The sequence below is a fragment of the Convolutriloba macropyga genome, chromosome 1 (genome assembly GCF_964194025.1).
Source record: "Convolutriloba macropyga chromosome 1, txConMacr16.3, whole genome shotgun sequence".
Lineage (NCBI taxonomy): Eukaryota > Metazoa > Xenacoelomorpha > Acoela > Convolutidae > Convolutriloba > Convolutriloba macropyga.
The window spans coordinates 73904798-73926430 of record NC_134468.1 but is presented as its reverse complement, the minus strand read 5'-3'; the positions used below and the strand labels follow the sequence as shown (position 1 = coordinate 73926430).

The 21633-nt window shown below is 36.8% G+C and overlaps 1 protein-coding gene and 1 pseudogene across 1 annotated transcript in view; both read right to left on the bottom strand.

Annotated features, from left to right (window-relative positions):
• The window catches only part of LOC142342481 (mitochondrial potassium channel ATP-binding subunit-like), a 230834-nt gene extending 222042 nt beyond the window's left edge, over positions 1-8792 (bottom strand). The window contains exon 1 of the mRNA XM_075393821.1: positions 8780-8792. The gene's annotated coding sequence lies outside the window, so the exon portion shown is untranslated. The remainder of the gene's footprint in view (positions 1-8779) is intronic.
• The window catches only part of LOC142342488 (uncharacterized), a 371331-nt pseudogene that overhangs the window by 6915 nt on the left and 342783 nt on the right, over positions 1-21633 (bottom strand).

Below are 21633 nucleotides of genomic sequence, written 5' to 3'. Positions count from 1 at the left end.
TTTGAGTCATAGTCTTGTTTTTAATGATAGCTGTTGTTGTTGCGAGATCTGTCCATGAAACTTCAATTCTAAGAAATGTCTTCACTCGTAATTATGTCAGTTTGTTCAACAAAATAGTTTCAGATTGATTGAAAAATATTCAAGCTGTCAATAATTGTACCTACTTTCTACTTTTTGTTTCGGACGGTGTCATGGGCGCACAAAGTTCAGGGGTGTCTACACAAAAGGCCGTGATATCAGATATGTCGATAAAAAAGAACTGCGCCCGCGCTGACCCTTGTGGTATAACGTATTCCACTTTTATAACACTGGTGTAGATCGGCCGATTTTACGAAGTGTTGCCGATCAGTAAAAAAAATTATAAAAATTGTGGCATGCGACCTCACATCCTGCAAGTTCCTATTCATCTAGTAGTACACAGTACATAAGTGTCTAAAGCTTTCTTTAGATCTATGAACACTGCTTGTGCCCATTTATTATTACTTCCCCAGTCACTGCTGTCGGATTCTGACCAAAAGAGTTACTATTGCTTCAAGAATCCCCTTTCTTTGAAACGAATTGATTTTTCTCAAATTTTCTGAGCAAGGATCACACTCGGTTCTGGATTGAATTTTGGATTGAAATTTGACTTTTGCTGGATATAAAAGTCATCGCTAATTTGAAATACTCATAAAATACTATCAATTCTCACACTAAACTCATTGTACAATATGTGATGGAATCTGATTTGTACCTAATAGCCTCCTGTTTGAGCCAAGTGTGGTCAGTTATTTCTCTCCTCTCCTTCTTATCCATCTTAGCCATGGCCTTTTCAGCTGCTCCGTCCTTCACAGTCTCCACTGTTTTGTCAGTTAAGCTACCCACTTCACGCTTACATTTGGCCAAATCTTCCTGGTGGAATTCTAAAACAAATGCTCCATGATGCTGTTTTCGGAACGTGACCATCTCTGATCAAGAGAACAGATATAACATATGAAGGATTTTAAAAATCTACCCTAATAATTGGTATTAACTTCCCTGTTTTTGCTGACATCCACAATGCGCCAACAATTCGATCATTTGAGAATTGCATTGCATGACTTCTTAGACGATTAAATTACGCCGTGTGACACTTTATCTGCAGAGGGGTTAATGATAAACAAGAATTCGCAAAGTTCAGCTAAAACATTTCACACATAAATTAGATAGGTAGCATCTACTCGTATACGTACACAAAATATTTTTTATCGTGTGATGAAAAATCACACGATTTTTCGTGTGAAAAATTGGTTTCGTGTGATTTCACAGTTGATGTGAATGAGCGCATGAGTAAAAATAGCAATTTTTATTGGAATATTTGTCCAAAAGCTGCTTTTTGTTGTTCTCTTGGAAAGTCAGAAAATGAATGCGAAATTGATAATTCCAGAGCTTTGAGTCTGGTTTAAGTCTTGAAACCCAGGTAACATCACCCTAGACCATACTTGTTAAGTTTTCCGTTAGTATTAAGGAACAGATGATACTATTATTAAGAGTTACCGTTACTATTAAGCAAAATAAAAGTTTTTTGCTGAAATTTTCTGTGGAGAATAAAAGGAAATCGAACACATGACCTTCGTTACTCTTTTAAGTTTTTCGTTCGTAATTTTCGTTGTTTTAGTCATTTCAAAAACAATTCTTGTAATATAAGAATACACACAAGTTTCTCTATCTGCAAATTAATACCATTGCCGATAAGCACCCAAAAAATGGAGTCAGTTGAAGTGTTTATAATTTTTACGGAGGTTTTCAAAGTATTTGTAGCGCTCTCAAGAGTTATAGGCCAAAACTGCTTCGTCAAAATTCCCATCTCTGTAAGTCTTCTCTTCCTCCCAATCTGTTTTTTACGCGCAAAATCGAATTTATTGCACAATTTTTGAGTGAGTTTTTTCACACAATTTTTTGAGTGAATCAGGAGAAAAAAATGACATTAAGGCCGAGAATCGTGTAAGAGTACATGATACATCGTGTAAATGGGCATTTTCTTGAGTGTCCCCCCCCAAATAAAAAATAACCATAGCCGGCAGATTGTCAGAATAGCTGCAAAAGAATAGACTTGCGTGCCGTGGTCAAAAACATTCAGCGATAAATTAACAATGCTTGTTGAAACTCATTCCACAGAAGCCTCTTATTAGGAACCTTTACTGCACATATGAGTTCCTTTGACCCTAAACAAATTCAAATGAAACTTAAGTTTAAAAGCGCAGTCATTTTATTGAGTGAGGTAAGTCACGTATGATCAAAATCTAATCAGGCCTAATCTAATGCCTTAATGTCTGGTCATACGCTGTTAAAGAGAGGAAGAAGTCATTCAGAAAATTTCACTTTTTCAGCTTTGCTGGGTGAACAAATGTGAAACGAAAACGAGCGTCAGACGACGAAACAAAAAAACATAGCAGGACAAGTCCTGACGTACAATCAAAGAACTTTCATTGACTAAAAAAACTAGACCTAGATCGGACTATGAGTGAATTGCAAAAACCATTTCTAAAAATAATTAGATAAAAAATTTAAAAAAAAACAGAAAATCAATCTCGAAATGCCGCATGTGAACAAAAAACCACCAGCGAGAAAAGGAAATTTGGCTCAAACAAAAAAAAACTAGGCCTAGAATGAACAATGAATGGATTGGGAAAACCATTTAGAAAAAAATCCTATGCAAAAAATCGAAAAAACAGTAAAAATCTAAGTGAAATTGCCGAATGTGACCAAAAAAGCCACTATAGCGAGAAATCGAATTTTTGTTCAAACACCGTTTTCTCACTCTACCTTAAAACTAAAGCGCGAAAATTTCACGCCACAAAACCACTCGCTTTTTCGATCCACTTCCTGCTTCGGCGTGACCAAAGTCACTACACCAATTTGACTTCAAAAATCATGAAAATATGTGAACAGATCTTAAAAAAAGACAGCGCCCCAATACAATTCAAATTCTTTGAATTGTAAAAACCAAGAGCACCGCAATATAGCTCCGTTCAGCTTACAGCCATAAACAACCGTTTGGCAATACACGATTTTTTGTGTGATTCATACGAGAAAAAAATAGTGCAGGCAAGGCTAAGATAACATTCACAAAGTTTATAATTACTAGATTGCTCGTCGAATGTGGCTTGATTGTCTCTTAGCTCATCTTCCAAAATAGAAACGCGGTGCTCATCCTCATACTGCCCATACTCTTTGTAGTCATTCCATTTGTCAAATACAACCATTTCTTCCCCAATCTCCCCTTCCAAGTCTGTTATATGCTTCTTTATTCCTAAACAAAATAAAGTCAACTTAGACGATATTAAACCAACAATTCATAACTTTTAATTTCGCAAAAAATACTGCCCAATAAGTAACCCTCATATACAAGGATCAAAAATATACAGAGCAGATCAAAAGAGGCGACAATAGGTCCAAGGCATTCAATGGCTTTGAAAGACGATTCACTTCAGACAACTTTAGAAAAATCTATCAAACCAACTCAAACAGGCCTGTTCAACAACTACTCTTACAATTTCTTGGTGTTTGTTAAGTCCGCAACCTGTTCACACGGTTTAAACAAGTTATATCACAATAATTTTGAAGAAAGTTCAAGGCTTTCTAACCTCTATTTATGTTATAACATAAATTTTAGCGCGCCGGGAACCTTTGTGCTCTGGCACTTGCGTCTGAGTGCAAAAAAGTCTCGAGGCAGTCTAAGATTCGTGTTTCATCTTATTTAAAAAAAAGCAAAGAGTAACATTTCATTTTTCATCCCATGGTTTGAAAATTAGACGCTTAACTTTATACCCCTTTATCTGATTTTCGGGGGTTATATAAGCGGTGTCTACACAAATCACTGCGGACGCAATCTACGTAGTGATGTACTTTTAACTATCACATTTTCTGAGGCGATCTTAGTTCTTCTAATAACTTCTTGATTTCGAAAATGAACGCAAATCTAGTTAGTGCCGGAGAATTAAGAGGGACGGAAACTTAGCAGATTCGAGGCGCAAACAGCAAGTTTTAGATAGCACGTGCTGTTTCACGAGCGTTTTTACCAAATAACGGAAAATTAATTTGCTCAAAAGGGCCTGCCTCAAGCTTTCAGCGCCAGATCATCTTTTAGCCTGGCTCATATCAGCTTTTCGATTCTACGATTAGTTAATTCGAGAATAAAACATCTTTCCTGCAAGGCCCGCGAAACAAAGTGGAGCGAAACCATTATTGCCGATACGTGAGCACGATAGCAAAAATTCAAGGCAGTCGGGTAATCGAAATAAATAAGTTTTTCAAATTTCCAAAAAAAGAATAGTAGTAGCAGTGCTGGTCTTTCTTTATCCACCCTTTCTGTACACAAAGGCGGGGATTGCTGAGCAACAAGGATTGTTCATCTTTTGCCTTGAAACCCTGTGGCTGTGCAATAGAGTTCAGTGTGCTTTACAGCACGTCTAAAATCAGAGGCAAATTCTCGAATATCTCGCGGATCTGGATGGATTTCATCTTTGCTGAAGTGTTTCGCAGCCCCACATTTCATCAATGATACAAAGGGGCCATTCAGTTCTCGAGCAACATCTCTGTAACAGCAGTTCGCTTTAGCATGTTTGCGCGTTCCCTCATCGACTAACTAGCTCAAGAAAAGAAATATGAAAACGTTAAAACTTCAACTTCTGAATAAGATAGAACATTTCATCTGATGTCTCTACGGGGCCCATAAATGGATCATTTTCTTGTCAAATAGTTTATTCGTTTCTGCCATCACAATAACTTGGCGTACATTTCTGTCAAAAGTCTCTTTAAAGACGCTTTCTGAGCACATAGTAGATATACTACCACCTGGATATGAAATTGTAACAATATTTTGAACAAAAACACCAAACATAACAGATGATCCCAAAATGCAGGTACGCTTCTGAAATTGTTGCTCATTGTCAACAATAACTTCTCGATACGGCTTCGATTTGAGATAAACTAGACAACCCCTCAAACTGAGGTTTCCTTTGATAGTATCAATTCTCAACATTCTTCTAACTTTGCAATGCATGTTATTTTCTGAAAACAGGCTAGCCGTAACACATTGAAAAGAATAGCGTCTTGAGTCACTTACTGAATAGTTAATGGTTGCTTATTTTTCTGAGCATTTGAGTCAGTTTCTTCCATAATTTGGGACCACGAATGCAAAAAGCTCTATCTCCATATGAAATTTCTGACTGAACTACGACAGCCTTGAAAGCATTTACTGATCACTTCCTGCACATGTTAGGTCGAACTTCCACAAGATGACTCAAATAATCCGGCAAATGACACATGAAAAATTTTATAGAAAAGTCAGTACTTTAAAATCAATCCGTTCATCATTAGGAAGCCAATGTAGATGATGAATGAAATCTTTGCATGATTCGGACTTTATCAGTGAAAGATACACCGGCATCCTGCATTCTATAACCATTAGAATTTCAAAATCTCTGTTTTGGGTACTCCAGATAAGACTGAGTTGCAGTAATCAAGGCGAGATATTAGGTTCTGGACATTAATTCTCGTTTCAATCGTAAGATGATGTCTGATCTTGCAGAGTTTGCGAAACTCATTATAGCACGAAGAAGTCACTGAGTTTCTGTGCCGTCTGAAAGAAAGATGTTTTTCAATCGTTATACCGAGTGATTTAATATTGAGCTTAAACTTCAGAGTTTCCCCCTTCTAATTCAAGCTTAGATAAGTTCAATTTTTGATTTCTTGATGAGATTAAAATGATTTCAGTCTTATCAGGATTTATTCTAAACTTTATCTGACTAAAAGCCTGAAACAAAAGACTCAATTTCGTGCTTAGATCCCTTATATCATCATCCAAAGTTTGTTGCCTCAGACTCGAAAGAATTAATGTATCATCTGCATATTCCTGATAACTCAACCGAATTTGCTTCATTGGATCACTAATGGGAGTTATGTACAGAGTAAAAAGCAGAGGTCCAAGGATCGAACATTTTGGTACATCAAAATCAAAAATTTCATCGGCAGAGAGACAGTTTCTAATTTGTACTTTGCTGATAAAAGACATGATCAAACTTTTGAATTTACCTCTGATTTTAAAACAATTTTCTAACGCCCAGCCAAAAATATCATGATTCATTGTATCAGAAGCTGCCGAGAGACCCAAGCCCAAGATCGGTTGTGTTTTGTTTGAGTCAAGCTGGAGCAAGATATCATTGAATGTTTAACTAAGTTGAACAGCCGCTAATCGTTCTAATAATTTTGAGAAATGTATTTGGAATCGGCTTATAGCTACTAGGTAGTTCTGTGTCAAAGTATCAATTAGAGCTTCGATTACATTTTCCAAATCCACTAAATTGAACTGATCGAGAGACATTGAGATTTGATGAAAATCATCAACCAAAAACAAGCTGTTTAGGCCATTATTACTGGAAGTAGGAATTCACTCTCTGATGTCAAGCACCTTGTCTCAAAAAAAAGCTGAAATCGGTCAACTTTCATTTGAACTCATCCCCAGTTTCTTGGAACCTTGTGCACAATGGAAACACCAGACAACCGATTGAAGTTTGCAACTTTAACGCGCAGGTTGATGTTTTTGTTAACATTTTTGTCAAAGTTCATCGATTTCTTCTGTAAAAGCCTCTTTATACATTAAAATAGCTTGTTGGTGCGCTTCTGTAAAAGCCTCTTTATACATTAAAATAGCTTGTTGGTGCGCTAATTTCATCTCAAGGGTTCGATTTTTCTGGTAGACACGCTCAGTTCTGCGACGCGTCCGTTTCAGGGATTCGAGCTCTGTGTAAAAAAGACACATTCTTGTTTTTGTGCTGCGCTTTTCAGCGCGTATTTTTCACATTTTTCTTCAACATATGTATCAACGAGCAATTCTGCAAGGTCATGTGTGTTTGTGATGTGCTGATTGAGAGCTAACGATAACTCCAAAGCATTGCTAAATTCTTTCCAGTCCACAATTCTATATTTTCTGAACACACTGAGGATTGTTGTGCTGTTACCTTTGATGCCATCAGGGATTTGATTAATTTCGGATCCCGGAAACTCAGTTCCTTTACTGCCAATAATGAGACTATTTCGCAGTTATTTGTAATGATTAGGTCAAAAATATTTCCACTCTCATGAGTCGGTTCTATAGGACTTGATTCTACTAAAAAATTAGTAAATCTGGTGCTATGGGGAAGATCAAAATCGCTCATAGTAATTACATCTCCTTCCACTTATGATGGCAACACATCGTCATAAAGGAATTTCTAAAAATCAGTAGAGTTAGCAATTCGCGGACAATATAGCAAACAAATAAAAAAAATTCATTTGGTTTCCAACTGAAACCATGCGTACTCTAAAAACGGAGTGCAGCCGTGTGAAGTAAGCGTGAAATATGTGTCTCTTAAAAATTGCAATGAGTCCACCACCTTTTCCATACGTTCTAGGAACATTGAAATAATCAAAACAGTGTGAACTGGAGTAGAGTTGCTTTATAATCCAATTTTCATCAACATTCGAGGATATCAAGATTCATTAAGAAAATATCGTATTCGTTGATTAGAATTTCCTCCTCAAATTGCTCAATTTTACTCTGAGTGAACGTGCGTTTAAAAGAGCACACGTTACAAATTTGAATCAAGTTTCATGGGAAGAGTCTGGTGTAAGCATCTCAACCAGTTCCGAGCATCATCATTCAAAAAGAAACGGCCATGAACCACATTGCTTGGCCAAAAACTGTGTTCCATAATTGTTTCATGCGCATCTTCAGAGAAAACTAGAGGAAGCTTTGTAACTTCTCGCAAGTGGTGTACATTGGCGCCACCATCACTACACCAGTTTCTAATCATAGTTTGCGTGCAGTTTGAATTAAATCTCCCAAGAAAAATCCTTCCCATAGTTTTTTCTTGATACCATTAAAATCATCATGGCTCTGCTTCGTATCGAAGTTTTGCCTTCGTGGTCGCGTTGTTCTCTTTCTCACCTGAAAATTCTCAGCGTTTATTGCATAATCGTCATTCTCATAGTCCGGTTTATGTCTTTTTTGAGCTGTTCGTGCTGTTAAAACGACTCCTGAAAGAAGGATAAGGAAACTTGCTTTAGCCTGCGAGTTCAAAACCAAAAAATTCCGTTTTCAGTTCTGTAGTTAGGGTTTAAAGAAATATTTTCATTCTGGGTTGATCTCTGTACGACCGAGCTATAATTAGGTTGAGGTATAAGTGTAGTGACCTCTAGATTCAGAGACCTGACATCTTCCGGGACAGTTTCTAAAGAAGGTATTGTTTGTTTCAGTTCCAACACAACAGCAGTGAGTGCACCCAGAGAATGCGGTCCACAGTCTAGACAGTTCCAGAGCATACGACCTTTCACAGGCATTCCGAGTCCCGCACATTTTAAATGAGCAACTTTATGACAGGTTGCACAATTGATCTTATCAACTTTGTGTTCTAGCGTTGCAAAAAAAACATGTTGTCTGCTCGGCCCACGACCGAAGAGTTATACTGTTGTCCATATTTGTAGACTTCTGCCCTAACCGGGACTTCTGTTGACTCGTGATTTTTCTGCCTTGACCGGGACTTCTGATGATTCGTTATTTTTGTGCCCTAACCGGGACTTGATTTTCTTGTTTTTGATAATCGCGTTGATTTCTCCCTTGACGCGAACTGATAAATTTGATAATTGAATATCCTAAAGATCGCACTTCACATTAACCAGAACTCTAAAATCCCTTATCTAGGGCAGTCCAAACATATTTCCGGTTCGTCGACAGTAAGCTAAACTGAAACACTACTTATCAAATAGCAAAGAATATGCTATTTAATAAGTTTGTCACAACAATTATGCTAGACAGTTCATCAAAGCAATTATTGAATACGTTTATCACAACAATTATTGAATAAACTAAAACAACTAAAAAAAACTCTCCATGAATAAATTTAACCCAAAAAAACTTTTGACAGGGAATTGCAGAAATCCGGGAAAAGATTAGCAATTTTCACTGCCGTCATTTTTCACTTTTGCTAGTCTGTGCCTCAAAAAGCATTGCAATCCTGGCGTACGATTACTATTTCACGGTTCAATTTTCGCAAGGGAAAAAATTTAATCGTAAAGTCCAATCGGTCAGATAAAAATGATATAATGACAGCCACGACTAAAACAACAGTTAAAAATTATTGTAGTAGTAGTAGATAGGCTTTAGGACGAGACCAGGGGTGAAATTCACTCTTCAGTTTTCAGCTGGCACAATTTTCTTGGCAGGGTTACAGGAGCCACAGAGAGGGAGAATTCGCCAGGTGCAGGGTTCCATCTCATTGTAGCTCCTATCGAAGAATTCGTGATACATCTTTGTCAGTCTTGATTTCGTTAATTCAATTTCAGGTATGTGCTTTTTTAGGCTGTTCATAAGTCGCGCAGTCCGTGTCCAAAAATTTTTATCGGTCTTCTTCAGCCTGTTAAAAGGAGTTGTGAAAATAGTATTTTTCGCAAACTTACCAACAACGTCTTTGGTTTCGTTCTGATCAGTCAGCCACAAGTCATGAAGTGCTTCCTCGATAGCCGCTCTTCCTGAGATAGGATCCCGCTTGTCACCATCTTCTTCAGTTCTAACTTCTCTCACTACAGACGTTAGATGTCCTAACTGCTCGTCTTTCAGTTTCAAATTCTGCAAACCGAGAGATCAACATTACGACATGCGGAACAGCCATACATTGGTTAAAACGGAAAGACATCGCTTACTCTTTCTTGGCCCTTTTCAATTTTCTTTTGCAGACTCTCAGCTTCATAATTTAAATCCTCCAACAACTGCTCTTTGATGTTGATCCTGAACACAGTAAATTTTCAATAACAACGCCTGAATTCAAATTGAAATCAAAGTAAAATTAGAAAACATACTGATAGGCCAAAATCGCCTCCCTTATTGACATTTGTTCATCGTCTCCTTTTTTCCCTTTCTTGCCTTTTCCACTTTTAGCCTTGCCACTTTTCTTCTTTCCCATTCTAATCTGAAATAGCAGATTATACGCTAACCTTTAAAATATTTCTTGCATAACCCTTGTGTGTGGTTCCCAGGCTTGGTCTCCAAATAGGAATATGAAGGAATATGATGCTAACGCGGATAACCTTTCCTACTTGAACGGAAACACTACACAAGGAACACGAGAATTTAATGCCGAAAACAAAACTACAAAAGACTGGTTGTAACTTAACACCTACGTAAGAGCGAAACGCCTGGCAAACATCTTCAAGAAATTTCTAGATGTAGAACTACGACTATGGAGTAAAAAGAGGTTGAGCGATATATACTGGAAACTGTTTGTTAAACACTACAACAATGCAGAAACCGTGCTCATGGCAAATAACATGCACCTGTAAAAACTGTAATGAACTTGAACAACTACTTATTCTGACGGCTTAAAACTGATACTTATAAACTGAGCTGAGGGTTCCAAAACCCGTGCGTCAACCCTAAAACCCCTGTCTACTACTACTACTACTACTACTACAATTTATGTGCTCCATTATTTCCACCATGAGCTCCATGTTCCTTACACTTTTATTTAGCTTTCAAAGAGTATAACTGTTAATAGGCATTAAATAAAACTATTTACTACTTACGATCGTCAAACCGTTTTAAGCACGCGTTCGGATAAAGATGGCAGAAAAAATTGTTCCGTAGTTGAAGGCACAATTCATAGATTATTCATATTATCCGAATAAAAAGCTGATTAGGCTATAAACAATTGAGGTGGTATAAGTATGAGCTTAGGCTCGACCGGAGATGGCTAGCCCTTAATTTCACACATTCAAAAGTTTTCCCCGGAGATGCAGCTGCCACATACACAAGGAATTAAAGTGAAGTGAAAAATTATAGACCTGTCACACTGCTCAACATCATATCCAAAGTTTTTAAGTTTTTTCTCAGAACATTTGTTGAACAGCATTACATCCTGGTTTTGTACCGCGGAGGTCTGTAATCCTGCAGTTTATCTTGAGTCTATCCAATATCTTTGAAAATCTTAGTGCATCGGAAGAGTTCTGTTTCCTACTGCTGTTTGACAAAATAAAGCATTCAATTTTGATGAAGTTAGCAAGGATGAATATACCACGAAGTCTCTTTTTACTTATTAAAGATTATCTGACTGGCAGAACACAAAGCGTAAATGTTCACGGCAACCAATCTGAGAAACGTCTGGTCTCTTGCGGAGTTCCTCAAGGCTCTGTACTGGGACCTATCTTTGTACTGGGACTCAAGGCTCTGTACTGGGACCTCTGATCTACATTAACGACCTGCCAAATGTAGTATTTTCGTCTTTGGCACTCTTGTTTGCAGATGATTGAAAACTAATCCATTGTTCCAAAAATGACAGTCTAGACAAGCTGCAAGTTGATCTAAACAATCTCTACAACTGGAAAATCCAAAACTGCCTCCTTTTCAATTACAAAAAGTGCTCTTTTACACAATTTGCTTTCGGGAGTCGTGTCGAGGAGGTTGTACTCTCTCTAGAAAATAATTTGATCCAAGAGAAGAGGGCCGTTAAAGATCTTGGGCTAACTATAGTCGACACTAAATTGGATAGAAAATGTGCGGAACCGAATAGCGAAAGAAATGAAGGCGTTTTATCTCATTCGAAGGAACACCAGCTGCAGAATCTACATGAAAACTAAGGTTCACTTATATAGAGCTATTATAAGCCCGACATTAATGTTTGCATCTGAATGCTGGGAGCTAAAGCGAAACAAGTATCAATTTTTAGAGCGGTTTAAAAAAAGGTCATGAAATGAATGACAAACAGAAATTGTCACAGAGAAGCTATTGTTCAAAGCTGCCACCACTCTACTTTAAAGTCCTAAAAGATCTTCCACTTTTTAGCAGCATAGTGTCAGGAAAGTACGATGTTGAGTTTCGCAATTATTATGTTATTTAATGGGCCGAAAGAAGTTCTAATGTTATACTGCCAGAGATTCGATACGAAGCGCAGAGACTCAATTTTTGGGAAAAAACAGGATTTCGGGTGAACATCAGCCAAAGGAAAATTAACTTCTTCGACAACAATAGTTTGAAAGGAAGACTTCTAGAATTAATGTGAAAAAATTTTCAATGAAAACTGGGCTGAGAATAATTTCTGTAGATGGATCTTTTTGTGCCTATGCCAGAATTGTCGTGCAAATTCTATGTTATAAATCCGGGACTTATACTCCCCGTGAAAGTTTCACAAATCCCTAATAATAATAAAAATATTAAAAATAATAAGGAATGCTCCACAAGCTGGAATTGGTTTCGAAGTAACACATTTCGAGGACACGCCAGTGATTATTGATTAGTCTGGTCCCAGCCTGTTCCCTGCGGAAAACTTATTGATAACATTCACAGCCAATACCCGGGGAACGTGGGTATGATTTGTATGGCGATGCATTGCGAACGATCATACATGAACCGCGAACTAAGAGTAAAGTCAGTAGAGAGCAAATCAAGCTCCGCCATTGGTAAGAACCTTAAACGAGCCAGCCAATTCATTTATGATTTAGGGAAAGATTCTTGACAGGGTAAAGGAACAAGTAATCAATTTTTTTTAGCTATTGTACAAAAATTTTGAGAATACACAAGTGCAAAAAATTTGAATGAGACAAAAAGGTCCAAACGTAAAACAATTACTACACTCCTCAAAGCACCATTTGATTGAAAACCTAACACCCCGTTCTTCATTATATGTATTTCTGCACAACAATCAATTTTGCTGTTGTCTTTGATAGACACGTTTCTTTGACTACAAAAAATCTTTTAAAATCGGTACCGGCCAAAAATACAACGTAAGTCGGAATTAAAACGGTCTAGACGCAGCCCAGACCGTTGACAAAAAAGCAATCTGCAATGCATTTAAAATTTTTTGGGGAAATGGGCAAATATTCTGTTAATTTCGTTTCCCTCAATATCCATAAGTTGCACCACTGTTCTGAAAAATTTAATTTTTGAGGATAGACTTCAACAGAAATCTACAAAACCATTGACAGTTTAGAAAACAATAAATCACTGGGTCCCAGATTTGTCCATGCGTGCGCTTTAAAGGCGGCGAAATACGCAATTGGTACTCATCTGCAATATTTTTAATGAATGTACTCAATAGTGTCTTTCCAACTATTCAAAACATGCATATGTTATTCCATTTCAAAATAAGGGATCAAAAACACAAGTGTGCAGCTATCGACCAATTTCGGTCACACCAACTTTTGCTAAGATTTTTGAGAACTTTTTTTTTCCAAAAGATGGATCATATTAGTTAAAACAATCTGTTGAATGAAGCGCAATTTTGATTCCAAAACAAAAAATCATCAACAGATGCAGTATTGTTTTTCACTGAGACAGTAATATAAAACCATGAAAATCGGAAAAACCACAAAAATCGTCAATTTTCTTAGACCTCGCAAAAACACTCAATTCAGTTTCGCACCATTTGTTTTTCTTACAAAATCAGAGTGCTTCCAAAAAAAAGCAGTGTGGTTCTTCTTAAAACAGCAGAGTGCTTTCAATTCTCCGAGCCTGCAGTTAATTTATTGAAATTTTCTCTCAAAGAAAGATCACAATGCGTCAAAATAGAGACCGGGGTCTCAAAATACGTAAATCATGGAGTACCACAAGACACAGTATTAGGACCCCTAATTTTTCTTTTTTAAATTCACGATATTTCAGAAAAAAATCACAGATGACTTTGAGCATGTTCAATTTGCAGCATTAATCAAAAATATCTTTTTGAAGGAGAACAGTTACTTGAAAGAAAATCAACTCTCTTTAAGAGCTGATAAAACATAGTTACTTTTTTTACCGGGGATGAATTAGAACGAGAAGTTATTTTTTAAGGAAGTTTAGTTAAAGAGAGTTGTCATTTTCTGGGAATACACCTTGACACAAAATTGATTTTTGAAGCACATCTAAATGTAGTTTAAGAAATAGTGACCAGCATTTGCTCACTATATCTGGTAAGAAATCATATATCTTTGGATGTAAGGGGGCAAGTATTCAAATCTTTAGTCCAGTCTCATTTTTCATTCAGTGGAGTTTATTTACAAACATTGTCAGCAAAAAACATACAGCATATAAATCGACAGATTAATTGGAGCAAAAAAGTGTGTTATATGAACGTAAATTTGATCATTGTTGTGGTATTCTTCTCAAAATGCATGTCCTACCAGATGAATTAATTATTTCAAAGTTTAGTGTATTGAAATTCCACACATACTTGAATAAGAGGACAGTATAAGAATCATTAAAAAAAGTATACTAAGCAGAACAAAAACGCGAAAGTATACTAAGCAGAAGTAAAAGATCATTGATTTGGAAGAGCATTTGAAAATGAAATAAGTTTCCCTTTAACGTAAGAGCGACTAAGAACAAAACTCTTTTCAAAAAAATTTAACAGAGCTTTTGCAACGTCAGCATGAAAACTTTTCAATAGATAGACAAAAAGGATCATTTGTTTCCTATTTTTTTAAATAGTGGAACCAACAGCTTAACGGGTACCATCGATTAATAATTAGAAGATTAATGTATAATTTTGATCATTTCAATAAATATTCCTGATTATTCTGAAGGCATGTCAACTTCAAAGTTTCGATTACATTATGAATTAACATGTTTGGAAAAAAATCACTCCGTTTTTGACATCGTTCTTACTGATTCGTACCAAAGTTTATGAATACCGAGATTCAAGGGATCGTTTCATTATAGCCCCCCAAGCCTAGTGGTTAGATAAGTTAAAGCCCCCAATAACGGTAATTAAACAATAACGGGGGACTACAATTACATGGGGGGCTATTATGAGAAAGTCTCGTTTCAAGGAGCTTCTCATAAAGACGATAGAAACCCACTGAGCGTTTCACAAGGTAACCAAAAATCAATTGGCAATAAAAAGTCTGTAGAAAATGCAGCCACTCAACAGAAGCCCGATTACTTTTAGCGTTAACGCCTTCAAATCCCCAGAAATGTTTTGCCATTGGACTTGTTTCTTTACGTTTTCATTCGGATTTCAATTTCACACATTCAACAGTTTTGCCTGGAGATGCAGCTGCCACATAAACAAGGGATCGTCCAAATGCAGGAATTGTTTTCGAAGTAACATTCTTTTAAGAAACGCAACTGATTATGGATTAGTGTTTTTGAGGCAGGGCAGGTATTGCATGGCAAAATTTATCAATGAGCTGAAAATTTTGTACATGTTGGAGGCCCGAGCTAAACGTTCATTCACTCTTGCTCAGATTGGTCCACGCGGAAAAATGATTGATAACATTCCAATCATTCCACCATTGCAAGCGAGCGACCATACCTGAGACGTGAACTAAGAGTAAAGTCAGTAGAAAACAAAGCCAGCACCGCTATTAGTGAGAATCTTAATCAAATTAGATCAGCCAGCCATTTCAATTATGATTAAGGGATACAAAATCTTGACATAGTAAACAAGTATTCAGTTTTTACAGCAACCAAACAAAAATGTTGTCAAAGTTTTTGTTGAGACAAAAATTTCAAACGTAAAAAAAGTTACTACACCCTTCAAAGCACCATTTGATTGAAAACCTAACACCCCGTTATGCATTATATGTTTTTCTCAACAAAAATCAATATTGATGTTTCCTTTGATAGACCTGTTTCTTTGATTACAAAAAAAGAACATTTAAAAAGGTTACTGGCCAAAAAAATATATCGTAAGCAAAAATTAGAGAAAAATTTTATTTTTTAGATCTTTCGTACCGATTCGTAGACAATTTTATGGATACCGCTATTCAAAGATCTTCTCAAAAAGACGAAAGAACCCCACTAAGCATTTCACATGGCAATCAAAAAGCAATTAAGAATGAAAGGTCTCCAGCAAATGCGGCAACACAACATTAGCTTGTTGTTTTATAGCTTTAACGCCTTCAAATCCCCAGCCAAATTCTGTATTTCGATTTAGATCTCCACGAATTTCATTCGGAACTCAAATTCACACTCACAACAGTTTTCCCGGGAGATGCCACTGCCACATAAACAAGGAATCCTCCACGCACAGCAAATGGCTTCGAAGTAACACTTTTTGAAGAAACGCAAGTGATAATTGTTTAGTGTTTTTGAGGCAGGACAGGCAGTGCTTGTCAAAGTTTATCAATGAGCTGAGGATTTTGCACAGGTGAGAGGTCCAGGCCAAAAATTCCTCCACTCTTGCTGAGCCTGGTCCATGTGAAGAACTTATTGATTACAATCACAACCACCACCCGGTGAACGTGGGCAGGATTTGCATTGGGATGCATTGCGATTGATCATAAATGAACCGCGAACTGAGAGTAAAGTCAATAGAGAGCAAATTAGGCACCTCTAGTGGTAAGAAACTTCAACGAGTCAGCCAATTCTTTTATGATTTAGGAATAGATTCATGACAGGGTGAAGGAACAAGTGATCAATTTTTTAGCCACCGTACAAAAAATTTTTCGGAATACACAGGTGCCAAAATTTTGGTCGAGACAAAAAGTCCAACCGTAAAAATACTAGAACCTTCAAAGCACAATGTGATTGAAAACCTAAAACCTAGTCATGCATTATATGTGTTTCTCCACATCAATCAATAATGACCTTGTCTTTGATAGACACGTTTCTTTTATTACAAAACATTTAAAATGGGTACCGGTCAAAAAATGCATCGTAAGTTGGAATTAAAAAATCAACCCGTTTTTGAATTCGTTCTCTTTGATTCGTACTTAGTTTTATGGATGCCGAGATTCAACGGATCTTTTTCAATAGAGTCCCCGACCGCTTAGTAGTCAGATAACTTAAAGCCCCCAATCATGGTAATTATACCATAATGGGTGGCTACAATTTCATGGGGGGCTATTATGAGAAAGGCTCGATTCAAAAAGCTTCTCAAAAAGACGATAGAACCCCACTGAGCGTTTCACAATGCAATCAAAAATCAATTGGGAATGAAAAGTATGCGGAAAATGCAGCCACACATTAGACGCCCGATTTCTATGGCGTTAACGTCTTCAAAACCCCAGCAAAATTTTGCCATCAGATTCGGTTCAGTACAAATTTCATTCGGAATTCAATTTCACACATTCAATAGTTTTCCCGGGAGATACAGCTGCCACATAAACACGGAATCCTCCACATGCAAGAATTGGTTTTCAAGTAACACCTTTTGAATAGAGGGCAAGTTATTATTGATTAGTGTTCTTGAGGCAGCGCAGGTATTGTTCGTCGAAATTTATTAATTAGCTGAAAAAATTGCACATGTGAGAGGCCCAAACTAAAAATTCATTCACTCTTGCTTAGCTTGGTCCCTGCGGAAATCTTTTTGGTAACATTCCCAACCACAACCCAAGGAACTTGGGCATTATTTTTATGCATTGCGAGCAATCATACCTGAGACGCGAACTAAGAGTAAAGTCAGTAGAAAGCAAATCCAGCACCGCTATTGGTAAGACTCTTAATCGAGTTAAATCAGCCAGTCATTTCAATTATGTTTTAGAGATACAGATTCCGGATTCCTGACATAGTAAACAAGTATTCAATTTTTATAGCCACCATACAAAGATTTTGATAACAAACAAGCGCCAAGATTTTTGTTGAGACAAAATCCCAAACGTAATCTTCAAATCACCATTTGATTGAAAACCTAACACCCCGTAATGCATTATATGTATTCCTAAACAAAATTTAATTTTGATGTCGCTTTTGATAGACACGTTACTTTGATTACAAGAAATCATTTAAAATCGGTATCGGTCAAAAAAATACATCGTAAGTCGGACTAAAACGTTCTAGACGGAGCCAAGACCGATGACAAAAAAGCAATTTGCAATGCATTTAATAAATCTTTTGCGGAAATGGGCAAAAATTCTGGTGATTTCGTTCCCCTCAATATCCATAAGTTGGACCATTGTTCTGAAAAATTCTATTTTAGAACATTGACTTCAACAGAAATCTACAAAACAATTGACAGTTTAGAAAACAAAAAATCACTGGGTCCAAGATTTGTCCCTGCGTGGGCTTTAAAAGTGGCAAAATACGCAATTGGTATTCATCTGCAATATTTTAAATGAATGTATTCAAAACAGTGTCTTTCCAACTATTCAAAACATGCATATGTCACTCCAATTCAGAAAAAAAGAATCAACAACACAAGTGTGCAACTATCAACCATTTTGTTTTACACCAATTTTTGCTAAGCTTTTTTAACGCCAGTGATTATAGATCAGTGTTCATGAGGCAAGGCAGCTGTTTTTTGTCGAAGTTTGTCAATGAGCTGAGGATATTGCACATGTGAGAGGTCTAAGCCAAAAATTTCTCCACTCCTGCTTAGCCTGGTCCCTGCGGAAAACTTATTCATAGGAATCACAACCACCATCCGGGGAAAGTGGCAATGATTTGTATTGAAATGCAATGCGAGTGATCATAATTGATCCGCGAACTGAGAGTAAAATCAGTAGAGAGCCGATCAAGCACCTCTATTGGTAAGATTTTAAGTGAGCCAGCCAATTCATTTATGATTTAGGTATAGCTTCTTGACAGGGTAAAGGAACAAGTAATCAATTTTTTAGCCACCGTACAAAAATTTTGAGAATACAAGAGTGCCAAAGTTATGTTCCAAATAGGTCCAAACGTAAAAAAGTTACTCCAACCTTCAAAACACTATTTGGTTGAAAACCTAACAACCCCTTATGCATTATATGTATTTCTGCACAACAATCAATATTGATGTTGTCTTTGATAGAAACGTTTCTTTGATTACAAAACATTTGAAATGGGTATCGGCCAAAAAATGCATCTTTAATCGGAATTAAAAAATCAACCCGATTTTGAGATGGTTCTTACTGATTCGTACCCAATTTTAAGGATACCAAGATTCAACGGATTTTTTCATTATAGCCCCCCCAGCTTAATATTCAGATAGTTTAAAGCCAACAATCATGGTAATTACATCAAAGTGGGGAGCTATAATTTCATGGGGGCTATAATGGGAAAAACTCGATTCGACGAATTTCACAAAAAGACGATAGAACCCCACTGAGCGTTTCACAAGGCAATCAAAAATCAATTGGGAATGAAATGTATGCGGAAAATGCAGCCACACAACAGACGCCCGATTTTAAAACGTCTTTAAAACCCCAGCAAAATTTTGCCATCAGATTCGGTTCAGTACAAATTTCATTCGGAATTCAATTTCACACATTCAATAGTTTTCCCGGGAGATACAGCTGCCACATAAACACGGAATCCTCCACATGCAAGAATTGGTTTTCAAGTAACACCTTTTGAATAGAGGGCAAGTTATTATTGATTAGTGTTCTTGAGGCAGCGCAGGTATTGCTCTTCGAAATTTATTAATTAGCTGAAAAAATTGCACATGTGAGAGGCCCAAACTAAAAATTCATTCACTCTTGCTTAGCTTGGTCCCTGTGGAAAACTTCTTGGTAACACTCCCAAACACAACCCACGGAACTTGGGCATTATTTTTATGCATTGCGAGCAATCATACCTGAGACGCGAACTAAGAGTAAAGTCAGTAGAAAGCAAATCCAGCACCGCTATTGGTAAGAATCTTAATCGAGTTAAATCAGCCAGTCATTTCAATTATGATTTAGGGATACAGAATCCGGATTCCTGACAAATTAAACAAGTATTCAATTTTTATAGCCACCATACAAAGGTTTTGATAACAAACAAGCGCCGAAATTTTCGTTGAGACAAAATCCCAAACGTAAGAAAAGCTGCAACATCTTCAAATCACTATTTGATTGAAAACCTAACACCCCGTAATGCATTATATGTATTCCTAAAGAAAAATTAATTTGCAAAGCATTTAATAAATCTTTTGCGGAAATGGGCAAATATTCTGGTTTTTTCGTTCCCCTCAATATCCATAAGTTGGACCATTGTTCTGAAAAATTCAATTTTAGAGTATTAACTTCAACAGAAATTTACAAAACAATTGACAGTTTAGAAAACAATAAATCACTGGGTCCAAGATTTGTCCATGCGTGGGCTTTAAAGGCGGCAAAATATGCAATTGGTATTCATCTGCAATATTTTAAATGAATGTATTCAAAACAGTGTCTTTCCAACTATTCAAAACATGCATATGTCACTCCAATTCAGAAAAAAAGAATCAACAACACAAGTGTGCAACTATCAACCAATTTCTTTCACACCAATTTTTGCTAAGCTTTTTTAACGCCAGTGATTATTGATCAGTGTTCATGAGGCAAGGCAGCTGTTTTTTTGTCGAAGTTTGTCAATGAGCTGAGGATATTGCACATGTGAGAGGTCTAAGCCAAAAATTTCTCCACTCCTGCTTAGCGTGGTCCCTGCGGAAAACTTATTCATAAGAATCACAACCACCACCCGGGGAAAGTGGCAATAATTTGTATTGAAACGCAATGCGAGTGATCATAATTGAACCGCGAACTTAGAGTAAAGTCAGTAGAGAGCCGATCAAGCATCTCTATTGGTAAGATCTTAAGTGAGCCAGCCAATTCATTTTTGATTTAGGTATAGCTTCTTGACAGGGTAAAGGAACAAGTAATCAATTTTTTAGCCACCGTACAAAAATTTTGTAAATACAAAAGTGCCAAAGTTATGTTCCAAATAGGTCCAGACGTAAAAAAATTACTCCAACTTTCAAAACACTATTTGGTTGAAAACCTAACAACCCGTTATGCATTATATGTATTTCTGCACAACAATCATTATTGATGTTGTCTTTGATAGATACGTTTCTTTGATTACAAAACATTTGAAATGGGTATCGGCCAAAAAATGCATCTTTAATCGGAATTAAAAAATCAACCCGATTTTGAGATGGTTCTTACTGATTCGTACCCAATTTTAAGGATACCGAGATTCAACGGATTTTTTCATTATTGCCCTCCCAGCTTAATATTCAGATAAATTAAAGCCAACAATCATGGTAATTACATCAAAGTGGGGAGCTATAATTTCATGGGGGGCTATAATGGGAAAAACTCGATTCGACGAACTTCTCAAAAAGACGATGGAATCCCTTTTAGCGTTTCACATGGCAATCAAAAAGCAGCTGGGAATGATAATTGTGCAGAAAACGCAGCCACAAATAGAATCCCAATTTCTTTTAGCGTTAACACCTTTAAACCCCCAGCATAGACTTGCTCTTGGATTTGGCTCTCTACCAATTTCATTCCGAACTCAACTTCTTGCACACAAGGTTCTAATTGTCAATATTGTGGTCTTCTATTGTCAACGATACGCGAAGCAAAAAGCACTGCGCGGATGAAATAAAAAAACAAATTGCAGTCATCGAAATCACTTTGCACCATTCTGCAGGAAAACACGTGCAAAAAGACCATAACACTAATAGCAACAACAATAGCAAACAGCCAAATCATTTGAGCAGTAACCATAAACAATAGTTTAGTATTATGGTAGCCATGATGAATGGTGAATAAAATTGAATCTCTGGACTCTCCGATTAGAATTGGTAGAACAAAAATCATAATTCTCGTCGGCTGCAAAAAGAGCAGCAAAATTGACAAGCCCCGTGCAAGGCAAAAAACAGAAAAAATCACCAAACATTATAATTTGACGATGCAAATAAAACCACATTATGGATTTTTTCTAATGAACCAATAAGCTGATCAAATAAGACGTCTCAAGTAACGGTTGGCACATTCCTG